Source organism: Lissotriton vulgaris, chromosome 12 (assembly GCF_964263255.1).
Source record: "Lissotriton vulgaris chromosome 12, aLisVul1.2, whole genome shotgun sequence".
Lineage (NCBI taxonomy): Eukaryota > Metazoa > Chordata > Amphibia > Caudata > Salamandridae > Lissotriton > Lissotriton vulgaris.
In genome coordinates, this window is record NC_141700.1 from 446,070,898 (window position 1) to 446,089,368 (window position 18,471).

Sequence of the window (18,471 nt, forward strand, 5' to 3'; positions counted from 1 at the left end):
ATAGATATGTATTTTTTTCATTTTGCAATAATAGTATTCATTCTATAATCTTGAAAATACTTGGATGGATTTTTATAAGGTTTAAGATGATCTGTTCAACAGTAAGATGAATTAGACTTTCATATTTTATTTGTAACGGAATAAGACCTAATGAAAATGATTTGTTATATAACAATGAGAAAAGCAAGGCACTGCTGAGAGTTGAACTCAGGATCTCCTGTTTACTAGACAGGCGCTTTAACCAGCTAAGCCACAGTGCCCACTTGATTCCTAATTTTGAAACACTTTTCTTTATGGTGTTCAAGAGAACATTGCTTTTTCACTTTCATATTCTTTTCTAAGTTCACACACTTCTCTACTCAAACACTAAAGAGGAATGAAGACTCTTCACTTATTCAAAAACACCTCTCTAATTTGAACTTTACCCTATTCATATCATTTTAAACTATACCATGCTGAAGAATGGATTAGTTGAATTCAACAATAGAGTAATCATTCACCTCTATCTTTTTCTTTGCCATTTTCTTTTCCCTATTTCAGTGAATGCATTCCTACAAAAATCTTTACAATACCAAGCATGTTATTTAATTTTTAAGATAACGTATCCTAAAGTTCAAAGAACCAGATGTTTATTCTTAAATTGTATTCAACACTTGTTTGATGAAAATTATTCGGAAAGCATGGAGAAAACAGTTAGGTGCTGCTGAGATTTGAACTCAGGATTTCCTGTTTACAAGACAGGCGCTTTAACCACTAAGCAACAGCACCAACGTTAATAGTAAAAAATGCATAAATAATTTATTGTTGATGATGAAAATGTGTTTTTTTCTATAAATTCTTCTTTATATGTATTGTAATCTTAAACATGAAAAGATACTCAATCACTACGCAAGGATTAATATGTTTTAATAAACAGGTACTCTTATAAAACCCAATTTCATTTCTTGAATTGTTTACAATTTTTTTTCATGACGGTATTAATATTGCTCAAATCTAGGTAGAAATTTCATCTACTTCTTTCTCATAGATATGTATTTTTTTCATTTTGCAATAACAGTATTCATTCTATAATCTTGAAAATACTTGGGTTTTTATAAGGTTTGAGATGATCTGTTCAACAGTAAGATGAATCAGACGTTTATATTTTAATTATTTCAGAGTAAGACCTAATGAAATTGATTTGTTATATAACAATGAGAAAAGCAAGGCGCTGCTGAGAATTGAACTCAGGATCTCCTGTTTACTCGACAGGCGCTTTAACCAGCTAAGCCACAGCACCCACTTGATTCTTAATTTTGAAACACTTTTCTTTATGGTGTTCAAGAGAATATTGCTTTTTCACTTTCATATTCTTTTCTAAGTTCACACACTTCTCTACTCGAACACTTAAGATGAATGAAGACTCTTCACTTATTCAAAAACACCTCTCTAATTTGAAGTTTACCCTATTCATATCCTTTTAAAATATACCTTGCTGAAGAATGGATTAGTTGAATTCAACAATAGAGTGATCATTCACCTCTATCTTGTTCTTTGTCATTTTCTTTTCCCTATTTCAGTCAATGCATTCCTACAAAAATCTTCACAATACCATTCATTTTATTTAATTTTTAAGATAACTTATTCTAAAGTTCATAGAACCAGATGTTTATTCTTAAATTGTATTCAACACTTGTTTGATGAAAATTATTTGGAAAGCATGGAGAAAACAGTTAGGTGCTGCTGAGATTTGAATTCAGGATTTCCTGTATACGAGACAGGCGCTTTAACCACTAAGCCACAGAACCAACATTAATAGTAAAAAATGCATACATAATTTATTGTTGATGATGAAAATGTGTTTTCTGCTATAAATTCTTCTTTATATGGATTGTAATCTTAAACACGAAAAGATACTCAATCACTACGCAAGGATTAATATGTTTTAATAAACAGGTACTCTTATAAAACCCAATTTCATTTCTTGAATTCTTGACAATTTTTTTTCATGAAGGTATTAATATTGCTCAAATCTAGGTAGAAATTTCATCTACTTCTTTCTCATAGATATGTATTTTTTTCATTTTGCAATAACAGTATTCATTCTATAATCTTGAAAATACTTGGGTTTTTATAAGGTTTAAGATGATCTGTTCAACAGTAAGATGAATCAGACTTTTATATTTTAATTGTATCAGAATAAGACCTAATGAAAATGATTTGTTATATAACAATGAGAAAAGCAAGGCACTGCTGAGAGTTGAACCCAGGATCTCCTGTTTAATAGACAGGCGCTTTAACCAGCTAAGCCACAGCACCCACTTGATTCTTAATTTTGTAACACTTTTCTTTATGGTGTTCAAGAGAATATTGCTTTTTCACTTTCATATTCTTTTCTAAGTTCACACACTTCTCTACTCAAAAACTTAAGATGAATGAAGACTTCACTTATTCAAGAACACCTCTCTAATTTGAAGTTTACCCTATTCATATCATTTTAAAATATACCTTGCTGAAGAATGGATTAGTTGAATTCAACAATAGAGTGATCATTCACCTCTATCTTGTTCTTTGTCATTTTCTTTTCCCTATTTCAGTCAATGCATTCCTACAAAAATCTTCACAATACTAATCATTTTATTTAATTTTTAAGATAACTTATTCTAAAGTTCGTAGAACCAGATGTTTATTCTTAAATTGTATTCAACACGTGTTTGATGAAAATTATTCGGAAAGCATGGAGAAAACAGTTAGGTGCTGCTGAGATTTGAACTCAGGATTTCCTGTTTACGAAACAGGCGCTTTAACCACTAAACAACAGCACCAACGTTAATGGTAAAAAATGCATAAATAATTTATTGTTGATGATGAAAATGGAAAGGGGCGACCACTCGGTCCCCCTGAACGTATGGTTGGGTGCCCCGATCCCCCCGGGAAACCATTTTGGGCGGGAGGCGTGTCTCGGCTGGTATGCCCGAAGTGGCGTAGCCGGGGCGCGCCTTTTCCCGCCCAAGAGGGGTTGTCCTAGACACCTACACCGTTGGACACGCCCTGTAGGCGGTTGGAGGAGGGTCCACGCCCTCCCGAGGAAGAATAAAAGGAGCAACAATCCAAGGAAGCATCCTCTTGTTCCTGTGCTTGGAAGCTGCACCCCCTTCGTTGCACGTGAGCCCGAGACGGAACAAGGAGCCAATTTTGAGAACTTGTAATTTTTGTGTTTCTCTTTCAGTGAGTCCGAAGCTTTGGATCCAGGACCTCGAATCGAATATCCGGGAACGATGCCTGGCAAGAGGGTCGAAAAGAAGGTTGGGACCGAACAAATGCTTCGCATGCTGGTGAAGGACATGGCGAACATGAAGAAGCAGATGGCGGCAATGAATGGCACGGGTAGACCGAAGAAAGTCATCGGACCAGCATTGCCGGGAGTAGTCCCTGCCGGGAGAGGTAAAAGGGCCAGGAATAGGGCGGCAGGAGGGGAGGCCCCGGTTCCCGAGTCCCCTCCGGCGAGCCCGGTCAGTCCGGTGGAGGCCCCAGTTCCGATCCCAAACGCGGGACAGCCGATCCCTGTGGTGGTTACACCCGTTAGCGAGGAGGATATGCCTCCCGAGCTGGCCGCCCAGTTGGCGACATGGTTAGGCAAGAACATCGTGAGTGGTGTGGCACCAGGAGACACGGCCGAAGAGGCCAGGTTAATAATGAAGCAGTTGCGGCAATCGAGAGATGCTGCGAAGGCACCTTGTCCTCTTGTTTCCCCGCAGGTTCCCTCGGAAAAGCCAGTGGCGAGCGTTGGAACGGCTGCAACAAAAGATACAGCTACCGGTTCGGGTAAGCAGCTGTTGCCAATGGCGGGGGAGGGATCGTTACCCTCGAGGAGGGAAAGGGTGGTCCAGCATATCCCGATGGATGTGAAAGAAATGATTTGGGCTGATAAATATGTGAACATGTTTTCACTGTTGACCGATCACTATGAAATAGAGCACGTTAAAAATCAGAAGGAGTTGTTGCATCCGAGTGTATGGCGTGCAAAAATGGCGGGTTTCAGAGTAGATGAAACGATTGCTAATTGGGCCAGGGCGTTTGGAATGTTCACAGCAATCATGGGGGAACGTAGGCCTGAACTGTTGTCGGAATTAGCCTGTTACCAAACACGTATTATGGAATTTTATGAATCATACGAAGGCAATCAATGGATGGGTTATGATAACAAATTTCGTAAGGCCAAGGAGCACGACTCATCCCAGACGTGGGATTGTTTCGACTCCATTTCCTGGCAGAAGCAGGTCATGCCGAACACGGCGAAGTCGTCTTCTTTTGGCGGGAATGGAACAGAGCCTTCCCGCCATTATTTGGCGGTGCCCTTTCGGGCAGGCGCCAACGGGGATCAGCACACAAAGAATAATGGGAACTCGGGTAAAAAAGGGGTCTGTTGGAGCTTTAACAGAGGCAAGTGCACTAGGCCACAAGGGACATGCAAGTTCAGGCATGAGTGTGCAGGGTGCGGACAGGCTTCTCACCCCGAGAGTTTGTGCAGAGCCAAGAATGGTGAGACAGGAGGTAGAGGAGGAGCCAAACAGGTCTAACATCGACCGAGGGGCACCGTTACCTACTCCCGTTGACATCATGGCATTGATCCCTTGGCTGAACGAATACCCTGATCATGTCTCCGCTGGGGTGTTGCGAGACGGTTTCTCATATGGTTTCCACATCCCGGCGGGGGATTTTCGGGGGGAAGCACAGTGTAAAAATCAACTATCTGTGCAACAAAATACGGCGGTGGTACAGGCAAAGATTGCAAAGGAGGTGACCCGAGGTCGGGTTGCGGGACCATATGTGAACCCGCCTGTTGTTAACTTTGTTTGTTCACCATTGGGAGTAGTCCCCAAGAAGGACCCAGGTGAGTTTCGATTAATCCATAATTTGTCCGCTCCTCGGGGTCTTTCGGTGAACGAGGCAATTGACCCGGGAGTTTGTTCGGTGCGGTACGCATCCTTTGATGAGGCCGTTGCCATGTTGAATCGCCTGGGGCCCAGAGCGCTGATGGCTAAATCAGATATTGAGTCAGCGTTCTGGTTGCTCCCGGTACACCCTCAGGATCAGCGTCTCTTAGGTTTTGTGTTTCAGGGACGCTACTACATGGATAAATGTATGCCTGTTAGATTTCCACTGGCCCAAGCACTGCAGGGACGTAGCATGCACCAATCCCCTTTACCAGCCCCGTGGACCCCCACAGGTCAAAACACTATGTGGGCACCAGGGGACCCGAAAAGAGGGTGGTAATATTGTTAAGACACCAAGTCTTCCACCCTGGGCGACGAAAAGAAGACAGCTCTCTCCTGCTTTACGCTTCTGCACCAAACTGTAATAGAAAAAACAACACACCCCTTTATATATCACTGCTGACAGGGAATTTACCAGCCCTCCATAATCATGCCTTGGATCACACACACAATCCCCTCTTACCGCTTTACTGTGCAGGCTCGGCTTCGTAAAGAATAGGAGTGTATAACAGCTCAACACTCTTGGTTCTGCAATACTTTGAAATGGGACTTGCAGTAAAAAGGAGAGGACGCTGTCGTCGCAAGGTCAATAAATAATATAAACAAAAGGATAATGGCCAGGAAGGGGAAAAAAGGACACCGCCTAAAAAACCCCTTTTTATGTTTACAAGGTAGCAGACCCTGTCGTATCTCTAGCCGAGTCTGCACTAACTCAGCGCTGCCTTCGCGGAGTGACCCAAAACGTCACTTCCGCAAACAAAGAAGCGGAGAGCGGCAACAGCGAAGACGCGCTGAAACCGCCGGCGCTCCGTTAAGAACTCCGCGTTGCTTTCTCTAACGAGAGAAAAAAGATACAGTGCAACGCTCGTGTGTGCGGGGGCCCCCGGACACACATACAAAAAAGAAAACACGAAGGCAGCAAAAGTATTATCAAAAACGGGGCGGAAGGGGAACCCAGGACACCCTACTAACTAGGACAGGGGATGAAAGGAACAAACAAAGAGGGCAAAAAACAGCAAGCCTTCTCACGAGCCCGTGAGAAGGGGGAGGGACACAGCCCAAGGAATGAGGGATCCAAAACATCAGGGAAGGACTCGATCCAGCAGCAAACGTCAGCCAACAACCAGGGTAGAAATCTAAACACTGGCAGATATCAAGCATCGAGCTAAAGGTAGGACCACCTTTTATTCCACTATCCTGTCATGTGATCACAAGGCATGATCATAAACAAAGGACTACCCGATACCTAACAGTACCCCCCCCAATGATCCTCCCCACCGGGCGGGGTTTCGAGGGGTGTTGCCTGTGGAACATTCGGACCAATCGTGGAGCATGTACCCCCCCGGCTGGTTCCCATGTCCTGTCCTCCTTAGTATACCCTTTCCAGTCTACCAGGTATAAGAGGCGCCCCCTAACCCTCTTTGAATCTAGGATAGCCTGCACCTCAAATTCCTCCTGCCCATCCACCATAACAGGAGGTGGCGGTGGTAACGCCTGTGCAGAGGGCACGTAGGGCTTCAGTAAAGATGTATGAAACACGGGGTGTACTCTATATTCTGGGGGTAAACTAAGCTTCATTGCCACGGGGTTAATAACCTGCAAGATGGAAAAAGGGCCCACGAATCTGGGCTGCAGTTTGCGAGGACCTTGTAACCTCAGGTTGCGTGAAGCCAGCCACACTTTGTCCCCGGTCTTATATGCTGGAGCATCAACACGATGCTTATCCGCCTGGACTTTCATCGCCGCCTTCGCTACAAGAAGACTATCCTTGGCCAACTTCCATATGTCTCTCAAGCGCTCGCACACGTCATCTATGGCTGGCACGCGACCTGTGGGCTGTATAGCTACTGCTCTAGGATGGTACCCAAAAGAACAGTAAAAGGGTGTCATGCCCAAGGCGGAATGCACACTGTTGTTGTAAGCGAATTCCGCAATGGGCAGAGCCGTCACCCAATCACAGGATAAGGACACAATCAGACAACGTAGATACTGTTCCATTGTCTGATTGGTGCGCTCGGTCTGACCATCGGACTGAGGGTGGTAAGCCGAAGATAACCGTATCTCGGTCTTAAGCACTTGACACAACTCTGTCCAAAAATGGGAAACAAACTGCGCCCCCCTGTCGGATACGACCACCACCGGCAAACCATGTAAACGCACCACCGAAGACATAAACACCACCGCCATCTCTTTTGCAGTTGGGAGTTTCGGTAGTGGTATAAAGTGGGCCATTTTGGTGAATAAGTCTACCACCACCAGAATGGTGGTGCACCCTGCTGCCAAAGGTAGATCAGTTACGAAATCCATGCTTAATGTATGCCATGGACAAGGGGGGACCCCCAAAGGCTGTAAGAGACCCGATGGTTTACAATGCGAGGGCTTGCTGATCGCACACACAGCGCAAGCACCCACATATTCTTGAACATCCTTAATCAATGTCTCCCACCAAAACCACCTCATACATATTTCCCTAGTCTTCCTCATTCCTGGATGAGCTGTCAAGGCAGAGGAGTGACACCATTCCAGCACCTCATCCCTCAACACCGGAGGTATAAACAACCTGCTTTCATGGTACAAAAGTCCATCCTTCATTGATACCAGGGGTAAAGACAACCAAGGTGCCAGATCTACTTGGCTCAAACGTTCCTTCACTAGAGCAGGAAATTCTTCCACTACCAGAGCTCCCACTATTCTTCCCTCAGCTATCATTGCCCTGCTCTCCTTCTCGGAGCCATCTTCCTTTCCCACCACGTGTATTCTGGAAAGGGCATCAGATTTCACTTGTTGGGCTGCAGGTCTATAGGTTATGACGAAGTCGTATTCGTTGAAGAATAAGACCCATCTCATCTGCCGAGGAGTCAATGCCCTAGCAGAACGAAAGAATTCCAGGTTTTTATGATCGGTATAAATCGTGATCACATGTCTGGCACCCCATAAATAATGGCGCCATTCCTCAAACGCTAGTTTGACCGCCAGCAGCTCGCGTTCTGCCACAGTATAATTGCGTTCGGCTGGCATTAAGGTCTTAGAAAAGAACGCAATTGGATGCATATGGCCTGTGGTCTCATCTCGCTGGGATAGAACCCCACCCACAGCACACAAGGATGCATCAGTTTCCACATAGTATGGCAGGGCAGGATCAGGATGCACCAATACCGGCGCAGTAACAAACTGTCTTAACAACGTACGAAAGGCATCCTGAGTCTCATCTGTCCAATCAAAAAGAACACCCTTCCTCAAAAGGCGAGTCATTGGGGCCACAATGTCCGAAAAATGCAATATAAAGCGCCGGTAAAAATTGGCGAAACCCAAAAGCATCTGTATTTGCTTCACATTTGTCGGTACTGGCCATGTCTCTATAGCCTGAATCTTTTTCGGGTCCATTCGGATACCTGCAGCAGAGATCACAAACCCTAAAAACTCCACCTCAGGAGTCCCAAACTGGCACTTCTCCAACTTGGCGTATAAACGATGGTCCTTCAATGACTGCAACACCTGCGTTACATGCCTGGTATGATCGCTCTCCTTCTCTGAGTATATGAGGATATCATCCAAATAGACTATAACAGTCTGATCCAAATATTGGCCTAGGACTTCGTTAATAAAAAACTGAAACGCCGCTGGCACATTGCACAAACCAAACGGCATAACCGTATATTCAAACAAGCCGTACTTTGTCTTAAATGCCGTCTTCCACTCATCTCCTGGCCGAACCCTTATAAGATGGTATGCACCCCGCAAGTCTAACTTGGTGAACACCTTTGCCTTGCGGAGCTGATCCAGCAGCACGGAGATGAGGGGAAGAGGGTACCGGTTCTTTACAGTGGCCGAGTTCAACGTTCTGTAGTCCACACATGCCCTCAAGGAGCCTTCCTTCTTCGGGATGAAAAATATAGCCGATGACACTGGCGAGGAAGAGTGACGAATATACCCCAAGAGCAACATTTCATCTATATAAGTTTTCAAATGGGCCTCCTCAGGCTCAGACAATGCATACACCCGACTGCATGGCAACGGTGCTCCGGGTATCAAGTCGATCTTGCAGTCATACGACCTATGCGGAGGAAGACCTTGAGCACACACTTTGTCAAACACCTCCTCATAAGATGAGTACTGAGGAGGAACAACACTCTTTTCAATCAGAGCACAAGACAAGGGATTGATCTGTTCCGCTGCCACCACATAACAATTCCTTAAGCAGTGTACTGAGTCCAAGGTAACCAATCTCTGTAACCAATCAATCCTTGGGTTGTGTTTTTGCAGCCACGGGACCCCTAACACCAACCCAAATGATGGGGCATCGATCAGATCAAATACCACACTTTCCACGTGTCCGTTCTCACACAACAAACCAAGGGGAACGGTCTGTTTCGTAATACACCCCGATGTCAACTCTGTCCCATCTATTGCCCTTACTGGCTCAGGCTGTTCCTTCAGGCAACAAGGAACCATCAATTTTTCAGCCATCGATATGTCTATAAAGTTTCCGGTTGCCCCGGAATCTAACAATACTGACACCGGAATACGTGTCTGTGTTGGAAGTAGCAACTGGGCGCTGATCACAAAATGCCTTGAAGCCTGGTCTAGGGCCCCTACCACCTCAAACTGCTCTATTCCGTCCCCACCTGAGCCTTGATCCACGTATATGCAGGCCACCTTCTTTCCAAACCCTACCCCTGAGGGTTTCACTGGGCAATCACGTGCGAAGTGGCCCCCCTGTCCACAATACAGACACAAATTCAACTCTCTTCTTCTTTTCTTTTCCTCTGCCGTCAGGGGTCCCCGTACTCCACCAATTTCCATTGGTTCAGGGGCTGATCTACTCTCCCCCGTTGCCTTCGCCTCTGATTTCACATAACTACTACGGGGTGGCAGAACCCGATTACGTTCTCCACGTCTTTCAGTTACCCTGTGATTCAATTTCACTACTAAATCAATAAATGCTGCACAATCCTCAGGCGGATCAACCACTTGTGACACGATATCCTTCAACTCCTCACAAAGACCCTGATAAAACAAAGATGTTCTTTTCTCAATGGGCCAATGCGTCTCGGCTACCAATCGATTAAAGTTGGCAATATAAGACAATAGGTCCTGCCTGCCCTGCCGCAGTTTTAACAGCTCAGCATCGCTGGCCTGCATGAAGGCATGCTTCGCAAACAGTCCCCGCATTAAATCCTTAAATGCCTGGTAATTATATAGCACCCGATCATTGCTTTCCACCAGAGGTATTGCCCATTGAGCCGCGTTGCCAGCCAGGTATGACAGGATAAAAGCGATCTTAGCTGAGTCATCGGGGAAGGCATTAGTCCTGCACATAAAGTGCAGCTGGCACTGGTTCATAAAAGTGCCAAACTTATCAGGTTCTCCTGAAAATCTCTCAGGCGGGGCCAAAGGAACTGCCACGGGAGTCGTCACTGTTACTGCTATGGGGTTGCTACTACTAGCTGTACTTGCACCGGCTCCACCAGTGTATTGAAAGGTAGCTGGTTGTAACACCGGAGCCGTTCCCCTGCTAGAGACCTGTTCCCTCGCTCTCACGGCCACCAGTTCCTGCTTTAGCCCTATGTTCTCCTGCTGCAGCTCCTGCATCTGCGCCTGGAGTGTATGTACTGCTCCCATAATATCCTGCATAGTAGGAGTACCTGTTCCCCCTCCCAGGGCATTCCCATCTTCGTCCATGCTAGTCCGGGCAGTGCTATTATAACGTGGGCTTGATATTCTGTTAGATTTCCACTGGCCCAAGCACTGCAGGGAAGTAGCATGCACCAATCCCCTTTACCAGCCCCGTGGACCCCCACAGGTCAAAACACTATGTGGGCACCAGGGGACCCGAAAAGAGGGTGGTAATATTGTAAAGACACCAAGTCTTCCACCCTGGGCGACGAAAAGAAGACAGCTCTCTCCTGCTTTACGCTTCTGCACCAAACTGTAATAGAAAAAACAACACACCCCTTTATATATCACTGCTGACAGGGAATTTACCAGCCCTCCATAATCATGCCTTGGATCACACACACAATCCCCTCTTACCGCTTTACTGTGCAGGCTTGGCTTCGTAAAGAATAGGAGTGTATAACAGCTCAACACTCTTGGTTCTGCAATACTTTGAAATGGGACTTGCAGTAAAAAGGAGAGGACGCTGTCGTCGCAAGGTCAATAAATAATATAAACAAAAGGATAATGGCCAGGAAGGGGAAAAAAGGACACCGCCTAAAAAACCCCTTTTTATGTTTACAAGGTAGCAGACCCTGTCGTATCTCTAGCCGAGTCTGCACTAACTCAGCGCTGCCTTCGCGGAGTGACCCAAAACATCACTTCCGCAAACAAAGAAGCGGAGAGCGGCAACAGCGAAGACGCGCTGAAACCGCCGGCGCTCCGTTAAGAACTCCGCGTTGCTTTCTCTAACGAGAGAAAAAAGATACAGTGCAACGCTCGTGTGTGCGGGGGCCCCCGGACACACATACAAAAAAGAAAACACGAAGGCAGCAAAAGTATTATCAAAAACGGGGCGGAAGGGGAACCCAGGACACCCTACTAACTAGGACAGGGGATGAAAGGAACAAACAAAGAGGGCAAAAAACGGCAAGCCTTCTCACGAGCCCGTGAGAAGGGGGAGGGACACAGCCCAAGGAATGAGGGATCCAAATCAGCAGGGAAGGACTCGATCCAGCAGCAAACGTCAGCCAACAACCAGGGTAGAAATCTAAACACTGGCAGATATCAAGCATCGAGCTAAAGGTAGGACCACCTTTTATTCCACTATCCTGTCATGTGATCACAAGGCATGATCATAAACAAAGGACTACCCGATACCTAACAATGCCGATGGGTTGCTCCATCTCTTGTGCGTATTTTGAGAAGTTCAGTACTTTTTTGCAATGGGCTTTCACCAGAGCCACGGGCTTCACGCAGGTCATGCATTACCTTGATGATTTTTTGTTTCCGGGGGCAGCCGGGGGCACGGAATGTGAACAGGCTTTGATAGAATTCTGTAATCTCATGAAAAGATTTGGCGTGCCGTTGGCACCAGGCAAGACAGTGGGGCCATCTACTTCACTCGAGTTTCTGGGAATTGAGCTCGATTCAGTAGAGGGGTGCTTCCGTTTGCCCAAGGAGAAGGTAATGAAATTTAAGACCTCACTTGAAATATGCCTTGGGGAGAGGAAAGTAACTCTCCATCAGTTGCAACAAGCTGTGGGTCAGCTTAACTTTGCCCTTAGAGTGATACCGATGGCTCGCCCCCTTTTCCCGCTCTATCGCACAAGCCATGGTGGGCCTCAAGGAAGGGCACCACCGCACAAGACTGTCAGCAGAGGTTCGCCAGGATATGCGCATATGGCTGGCATTTCTGGCGGATTTCACGGGTCGCGTCGTGTGGAACAAACCGTCAGCTTCCTCTGAGGAGCTGGGGTTGTGGACCGACTCGGCAGAAAGTGTGGGTTTTGGCGCCATCTTTGGTAATCAATGGTCGGCACAAACATGGCCGGCGTGGTGGCACGATAGTGGGCTCACAGGTAACATCGGGTTTCTTGAGCTGTTCCCCATTCTGGTGGCCTTGAAAACTTGGCCAGAGGGGTTTCGTGATCGCGCTGTAGTGTTCTGGTCTGATAATATGACTGTTGTGGAATGTATCAATAATCAGGCAGCACGCTGCAAGTGGATTTTGAGATTGCTGAAAGAAATTGTCCTGCTATGTATGAGACTAAACGTCCACTTTAGGGCAAGACACGTGCCGGGGGTACTGAACCAGGCAGCTGATGCACTCTCTCGTTCCCATATGCAGGCCTTCCGGGGTTTTCTGCCCTCAGCGGACTTGGTGGCGGCACCATTTCCCGAAGCTCTCTGGTCTCTCGGTGCCCCGGATTACAAAACCTCGTGGGAGAGAGTCTAGCACCCAGGACAAGGAAGGCATATGAAGGAGCGTTCCGTTCCTATTGGTCATTTTTGGGTCCAGCTAGGGGGGAGCATTGGGGGCAGGAGGAGTATGTCCTGAAATTTCTGGTAGCACTACATCAGGCAGGCCGATCACTGGCAACAGCCAATAGGCACAGGGCCGCCATTGCCTTCATGGCGCAGGCGCATGGCATCCATGACCCCACATCGTCCTTTCTCGTAAAGAAGGCACTGCGTGGGTGGCAACGCCTTGAGGGCCGTAGGGTGGATGAGAGGCACCCGATAGACCTAGCAAGGTTGTCCATGTTAATGTCCGTACTCCCTGCGACTTGTTCATCTCAAGCGGAGACGGTGCTGTTCCAGGCCGCTTTTGCATTAGCATTCCATGGGGCTATGCGGGTAAGCGAGCTGGTAGCGAGGAATAAGCAGGATACGGGGGGAGGTCTGTGTCGAGAACACATTCAGATCAAGGGTGACACAATGGTAGTCACAATAGCCAGGTCCAAGACCGATCAGGGAGCCATCGGGGACAGTGTGGTAGTCCAGCGGATCCCGGGGTCTCCCACGTGCCCAGTAAAATGCGTGGAGGAGTATTTAGCGCAGAGGGCGGCATCATGGGGGGGAGCTTGCTGAGGCACACCGACGCCACCCCACTGACTAGATTCCAGTTTCAGCGGGTGTTAACAATGGCAATCGCGGCAGCGGGCTTGGACCCGAGCGATTTTGGGACCCATTCATTCCGGATAGGGGCTGCTACAGAGGCTACAGCCAGGGGTCTGAGTGTGGAAAAGGTGAAACAGTTGGGGCGTTGGTCCTCGAATTGTTATAAAAGGTATGTGCGGTAGCACATGTTGTGAAGCTAATGTCATGCACTCACGCTTCTTGTCTTCTGTTTGGTTTTCAGTTTCGCGAGCAGGCTTTGCGGGGCGGACTGTGCAGTTGACCCGACACCTGGGGACCAGCGGTCAAAGATCACCGGCTGAGGGAAGAGTGGTGTGGGTCGTTGGCCACTCATACGTGAGGCGCGCCGCGGACGTATTCAAAGCAGGTGACATGATTCACGTGGCTGGGGAATACGGGTACAGGGTGACCTTCCACGGAAGGGGCGGGCTCTGTATTGACCAGTTTCAAGGTTTTATGGAGGGACTGTTAGGGCGGACAAGGTCACCGCCGTCTGTAATCATAGTGCATCTTGGGGGCAATGATTTGGTGACCATTGGTCGACGAGTACTTCTTGAGTTAATCTTATCCTCAGTAAGTTGGTTGGCGAGAAGGGTTCCGGGGTGCACGATTGCATGGTCACACATGATTCCTCGGAAGGTGTGGCGGGGCGCCCTCTCTGTGTCAGCCTTGAATCAATCGGTAAAGAAGATTAATAACAAACTGGGTAGGTTGTTTTGTACAGTAAAATTGCATTGTGTTCCACATGGATGTAACCGGGGGGACCATATGTATCTGGAAGATGGGGTCCATTTGCCCGGGAGGGAAATATCTTACTCATAGGTGACTTCATAGCTTGGTTAAAAAGTTTGTGTAGCCATGACCTTTAGTAGGAGTTTTTGTGGGGGGTCCGGATAGCCGGTCAACTATCCGGCCTGTGGCGGTATGGTCATGATCGGTGAGCAGTAATTGGAAGATCCCTAGAGGTGGGGCGCCACCCATTATGGATGGGAGCGCCCGGGGGGAGGCAGCCATTGGCCCCTCACACGGGGAGGCGGTACCCTCTAAGGATGGGGCCGCCGAAAGGGAAGGCGGCCATAGGCCCCTCCCTGGGGAGGAGGGGGTACGGGCCCCTCCTGGGAATTTCCCGGGGCCTGGACATCCGCGACAGCGGATGTGGTAAGCAGTATGGGGTGGGAGGGGGGTCTACGCTAACTTCTAGACACCTCACACGAGTCCTCGGACGACCACCAAGATGGCGTCGAGTAAACATGGGGCCCCCGTTAAGACAAGGGAAATTGGAAGTTGGCACAGAGGTACAGTCCTCTGTGCGCCCGCCCCTCACAAGTAAGGGGGGAGTTCTGGTATTAGGGATCTGACACCGGTTACGACCTTGCCGTTGGCCCGTAATGTTAGGATGTACAATTTGAATTTTGAGAAATGCATTTACAGGATGTTTTAGAATCGGCTAGGAGAACCTTTGTATTAGAGATATGTTAAGGTTAGCCAATAAACATCGTAATGTGTAAATGAAATTGTACATGATATGAAACTGTTATTTTAATGTTTTAATTTTGTTTCATATTTTAATAAATACGGCCGGGAGGGTAATTCCCTCCCGCCTTCCAAAAGCTCAAGAACTGTTTCCGTCTTCCCATTCTTGGGGATTGTGTTGGGAGGGGGTGATGGGTATCCCGGCCATATGGAAAGGGGCGACCACTCGGTCCCCCCGAAAGTATGGTTGGGTGCCCCGATCCCCCGGGAAACCATTTTGGGCGGGAGTTGTGTCTCGGCTGGTATGCCCGAAGTGGCGTAGCCGGGGCGCGCCTTTTCTCGCCCAAGAGGGGTTGTCCTAGACACCTACACCGTTGGACACGCCCTGTAGGCGGTTGGAGGAGGGTCCACGCCCTCCCGAGGAAGAATAAAAGGAGCAACAATCCAAGGAAGCATCCTCTTGTTCCTGTGCTTGGAAGCTGCACCCCCTTCGTTGCACGTGAGCCCGAGACGGAACAAGGAGCCAATTTTGACCCACCCACCAGCCCCTGATGGCAGCGATTTGTATTGCAATAAAGTCGATTAAACGATGATATTATCTCTTTCAGGTTGTTTCAAATTAAGTTTGGATTGTTTTGATGTGACAATAAAATGGTTGCTCTTTTTTGAGGCAAAGTATCGCAGCTGAATTGAAGGAGGTGTTATTGCATAGTTAGAAGTTTATGTTTTGAAATGTCCAATATATCTGTTTATTCCATCCTCATTCGGTTAAAAAACTGTCGTATTTATTTTTTGGTCGGGCGGTAAGGTCATGATCGGTGAGCAGTAATTGGAAGATCCCTAGAGGTGGGGCGCCACCCATTACGGATAGGAGAGCTCCTGGGGGAGGCGGCCATTGGCTCCTCACATGGGGAGGCGGTACCCTCTAAGGATGGGGCCGCCGAAAGGGAAGGCGGACATAGGCCCCTCCCTGGGGAGGAGGGGCTACGGGCCCCTCCTGGGAATTTCCCGGGGCCAGGACATCCGCGACGGCGGATGTGGTAAGCAGTGTTGGGTGGGAGGGGGGTCTACGCTACCTTCTAGACACCTCACACGAGTCCTCGGACGACCACCAAGATGGCGTCGAGTAAACATGGGGCCCCCGTTAAGACAAGGGAAATTGGAAGTTGGCACAGAGGTACAGTCCTCTGTGCGCCCGCCCCTCACAAGTAAGGGGGGGAGTTCTGGTATTAGGGATCTGACACCGGTTACGACCTTGCCGTTGGCCCGTAATGTTAGGATGTACAATTTGAATTTTGAGAAATGCATTTACAGGATGTTTTAGAATCGGCTAGGAGAACCTTTGTATTAGAGATATGTTAAGGTTAGCCAATAAACATCGTAATGTGTAAATGAAATTGTACATGATATGAAACTGTTATTTTAATGTTTTAATTTTGTTTCATATTTTAATAAATACGGCCGGGAGGGTAACTCCCTCCCGCCTTCCAAAAGCTCAAGAACTGTTTCCGTCTTCCCATTCTTGGGGATTGTGTTGGGAGGGGGTGATGGGTATCGCGGCCATATGTGTTTTCTGCTATAAATTCTTCTTTATATGTATTGTAATCTTAAACATGAAAAGATACTCAATCACTACGCAAGGATTAATATGTTTTAATAAACAGGTACTCTTATAAAACCCAATTTCATTTCTTGAATTGTTTACAATTTCTTTTCATGACGGTATTAATATTGCTCAAATCTAGGTAGAAATTTCATCTACTCCTTTCTCATAGATATGTATTTTTTTCATTTTGCAATAACAGTATTCATTCTATAATCTTGAAAATACTTGGGTTTTTATAAGGCTTAAGATGATCTTTTCAACAGTAAGATGAATCGGGCTTTTATATTTTAATTGTATCGGAATAAGACCTAATGAAAATGATTTGTTATATAACAACGAGAAAAGCAAGGCGCTGCTGAGAGTTGAACTCAGGATCTCCTGTTTACTAGACAGGTGCTTTAACCAGCTAAGCCACAGCGCCCACTTGATTCTTAATATCGAAACACTTCTCTTTATGGTGTTCAAGAGAATATTGCTTTTTCACTTTCATATTCTTTGCTAAGTTCACACACTTCTCTACTCAAACACTTAAGATGAATGAAGACTCTTCATTTATTCAAAAACACCTCTCTAATTTGAAGTTTACCCTATTCATATCATTTTAAACTATACCTTGCTGAAGAATGGATTAGTTGAATTCAACAATAGAGTGATCATTCACCTCTATCTTGTTCTTTGTCATTTTCTTTTCCCTATTTCAGTCAATGCATTCCTACAAAAATCTTCACAATACCAAGCATTTTATTTAATTTTTAAGATAACTTATTCTAAAGTTCATAGAACCAGATGTTTATTCTTAAATTATATTCAACACTTGTTTGATGAAAATTATTCAGAAAGCATGGAGAAAAGAGTTAGGTGCTGCTGAGATTTGAACTCAGGATTTCCTGTTTACGAGTCAGGTGCTTTAACCACTAAGCCACAGCACCAATGTTAATATTAACAAATGCATAAATAATTTATTATTGATGATGAAAATGTGTTTCCTGCTATAAATTCTTCTTTATATGTATTGTAATCTTAAACAAGAAAAGATACTCAATCACTTTGCAAGGATTAATATGTTTTAATAAACAGGTACTATTATAAAACACAATTTCATTTCTTGAATTCTTTACAATTTTGTTTCATGAAGGTAGTTTAGTCTGCCCTGTTCCCATGATGCACTGGGCCAGGGACAGACTGATTTGCATATAGCCAGGTTCTGATCTGGGATGGGGCAGTGAGATAAATAACTGTGATGGATCAAGCCCTGATCTTTGGACTGGGTAAGAGTGGTCTGTTTAACTCAGACACTCTGTTCATCACCACCCCCCTTTTTGTAAATCGTTTTTGGCCACTATAGGTGTGGCAGGGTATACTCAGACATGAGTCCCTTTCTCACTGCTCCATCAGGATTCAAGCAAGCCGTGCCGAAGAAGGCTGAAATGCCAGAAACCGGTCCCCGGTAGCTTGTCTCCTTTCTGGTGAAGAATTGGCTTGGTAGTTTGGTCTGCCCTGTTCCATGATGCACTAGGCCAGGGCAGACTGATTTGCATATAGCCAGGTTCTGATCTGGGATGGGGCAGTGAGATAAATAACGGTGATGGATCAAGCCCTGATCTTTGGACTGGGTAAGAGTAGTCTGTTTAACTCAGACACTCTGTTCATCACCACCCCCCTTTATGTAAATCGTTTTTGGCCACTATAGGTGTGGCAGGGTATACTCAGACATGAGTCCCTTTCTCACTGCTCCATCAGGATTCAAGCAAGCCGGGCCGAAGAAGGCTGAAATGCCAGAAACCGGTCCCCGGTAGCTTGTCTCCTTTCTGGTGAAGAATTGGCTTGGTAGTTTAGTCT

The 18,471-nt window shown here is 46.5% G+C and overlaps 6 non-coding genes across 6 annotated transcripts; all 6 read right to left on the reverse strand.

The window, feature by feature from the left end:
• Nucleotides 1–186: 186 nt before the first annotated feature.
• Nucleotides 187–260, reverse strand: TRNAT-AGU (transfer RNA threonine (anticodon AGU)). Its single transcript has one exon. It is a non-coding gene; the product is annotated as a tRNA-Thr (tRNA).
• A 435-nt stretch (nt 261–695) lies between these two features.
• TRNAT-UGU (transfer RNA threonine (anticodon UGU)) lies at nt 696–768 on the reverse strand. The gene has a single exon. It is a non-coding gene; the product is annotated as a tRNA-Thr (tRNA).
• Nucleotides 769–1,205: 437 nt separating this feature from the next.
• Nucleotides 1,206–1,279, reverse strand: TRNAT-AGU (transfer RNA threonine (anticodon AGU)). Its single transcript has one exon. It is a non-coding gene; the product is annotated as a tRNA-Thr (tRNA).
• A 945-nt stretch (nt 1,280–2,224) lies between these two features.
• On the reverse strand, nt 2,225–2,298 carry TRNAN-AUU (transfer RNA asparagine (anticodon AUU)). Its single transcript has one exon. It is a non-coding gene; the product is annotated as a tRNA-Asn (tRNA).
• Nucleotides 2,299–16,979: 14,681 nt separating this feature from the next.
• On the reverse strand, nt 16,980–17,053 carry TRNAT-AGU (transfer RNA threonine (anticodon AGU)). Its single transcript has one exon. It is a non-coding gene; the product is annotated as a tRNA-Thr (tRNA).
• A 435-nt stretch (nt 17,054–17,488) lies between these two features.
• TRNAT-CGU (transfer RNA threonine (anticodon CGU)) lies at nt 17,489–17,561 on the reverse strand. The gene has a single exon. It is a non-coding gene; the product is annotated as a tRNA-Thr (tRNA).
• Between the last annotated feature and the right edge of the window lie 910 nt (nt 17,562–18,471).